Below are 1,891 nucleotides of genomic sequence, written 5' to 3'. Positions count from 1 at the left end.
AACTCGGTCACCTCTTCTGTTGTTGCTCAACTTAAGGCGTAAGAAAGAGTCCCCATAAACTTGTGCCATCCCACCCGACGAGCTTCTGCAAATAACCACGTGCACAAGCCACCACCATTTGTTTCCAGCATTTCTGAGAAGGCATGACTGCTGCTAATATGGACACCAGATACTTATCCAGATTTTGCACAAATGGATGCAGGAGTTGAACTGCAGAAACTGATCCAGAAAATTCTCCAATTTCCAACATATTTCATGAACGCTAATAGAACTTTTGCCAGAGCCTCCTCCTCGTCAGTGTCGCAGATAGAACTTTGGAAAATTATATACATTAGCAGAGATTTCATATGATGATTTTGGTTTGTCTCACATTACTCATTGCCCTTGTGATGTTCATTTGATGCTTCTTGTTTCCACTTTGGTGGTTAGAGTTGGAACTAAAACGTCAAGTGGAAGACACGGCACATAGAACATACCTCTTTCCCGTGTTTCGCGTTGCAGCCTTTGGAGCCTAATGTCACCACAGCCCATTGGCAGTGTTTTGGCGAGAAATTCAAGGGCCGACTCTGAATCTGGGTTGTATCTTTACCCCTGAAATTAGTTAGTCACAGTTAATATGGATTAGCCCAAGTATTTTGCGACCCAACCTCAGAAGAATGAGCCTAATGTCATTCCAATTATGACAAAAAAGGAGAGTCACTTTTTTCAAGATCATTTTCAGCAAATGGGCATACAACAGTCATAGAATTTCTTCAATTAACACTCGGAAAGCAAAATCGCAAATTAGAAACTGCAAACAAGATATTTGTGTATAGAGAAGAAGAAACATACTAACCCTTATAACGAAATGCATAAAGGAGCTATTAAAAAAAATAAAAGGGTTACCTCCATTTTGATACTGGAACCAACTCTGAGTAGATCAATCAACGCAACAAAAGCATTTAACTTCTCTTCAATGCTGAAATCTGGATATTCACTCTCCATTAGTCCTAACAACCACACTCACATCGATTGCTCTCATCAACTTCATTGTATACTCAACACTTTTGTGTTAGATTTGCTAACATCAATTTTTTGATAGACTGCAAACCACAAGCTAAGCTCATACTAAACAGAAGAATATAAAACATATAAAGAAAAAATAATAGAAAATTACTGTACATACAGATTAACAGTATTCGAACTCGGTCACCTCTTCTGTTGTTGCTCAACTTAAGGCCTAAGAAAGAGTCCCCATAAACTTGCGCCATCCGACCCGATGAGCTTCTGCAAATAACCACGTGCACAAGCCACCACCATTTGTTTCCAGCATTTCTTAGAAGGCATGACTGCTGCTAATATGGACACCAGATACTTATCCAGATTTTGCACAAATGGATGCAAGAGTTGAACTGCAGAAACTGATCCAGAAAATTCTCCAATTTCCAGCATATTTCATGAACGCTAATAGAACTTTTGCCAGAGCCTCCTCCTCGTCAGTGTCGCAGATAGAACTTTGGAAAATTATATACATTAGCAGAGATTTCATATGATGATTTTGGTTTGTCTCACATTACTCATTGCCCTTGTGATGTTCATTTGATGCTTCTTGTTTCCACTTTGGTGGTTAGAGTTGGAACTAAAACGTCAAGTGGAAGACACGGCACATAGAACATACCTCTTTCCCGTGTTTCGCGTTGCAGCCTTTGGAGCCTAATGTCACCACAGCCCATTGGCAGTGTCTTGGCAAGAAATTCAAGGGCCGACTCTGAATCTGGGTTGTACCTTTACCCCTGAAATTAGTTAGTCATAGTCAATATGGATTAGCCCAAGTATTTTGTGACCCAACCTCAGAAGAATGAGCCTAATGTCATTCCAATTATGACAAACAAGGAGAGTCACTTTTTTCAAG

At 39.9% G+C, this 1,891-nt stretch overlaps 1 long non-coding RNA gene across 8 annotated transcripts in view; it reads right to left on the bottom strand.

Moving 5' to 3' along the window:
• The window catches only part of LOC105180330, a 3,855-nt gene extending 1,977 nt beyond the window's left edge, over positions 1-1,878 (bottom strand). For 5 of the 8 annotated variants that reach the window (XR_002286516.1, XR_002286511.1, XR_002286512.1 and 2 more), the window contains exons 1-2: positions 886-1,159; positions 12-591 (exon numbers count right to left, since the gene is read on the bottom strand). This is a non-coding gene — a long non-coding RNA (uncharacterized LOC105180330). The other 3 variants (XR_002286513.1, XR_002286514.1, XR_002286518.1) reach the window with 3 other exon arrangements.
• Between the last annotated feature and the right edge of the window lie 13 nt (positions 1,879-1,891).

Source organism: Sesamum indicum, unplaced genomic scaffold, assembly GCF_000512975.1.
Source record: "Sesamum indicum cultivar Zhongzhi No. 13 unplaced genomic scaffold, S_indicum_v1.0 scaffold00747, whole genome shotgun sequence".
Classification (NCBI taxonomy): domain Eukaryota; kingdom Viridiplantae; phylum Streptophyta; class Magnoliopsida; order Lamiales; family Pedaliaceae; genus Sesamum; species Sesamum indicum.
The sequence above is the reverse complement of the archived record's forward strand: the minus strand, read 5'-3'. Positions and strand labels throughout refer to the sequence as shown.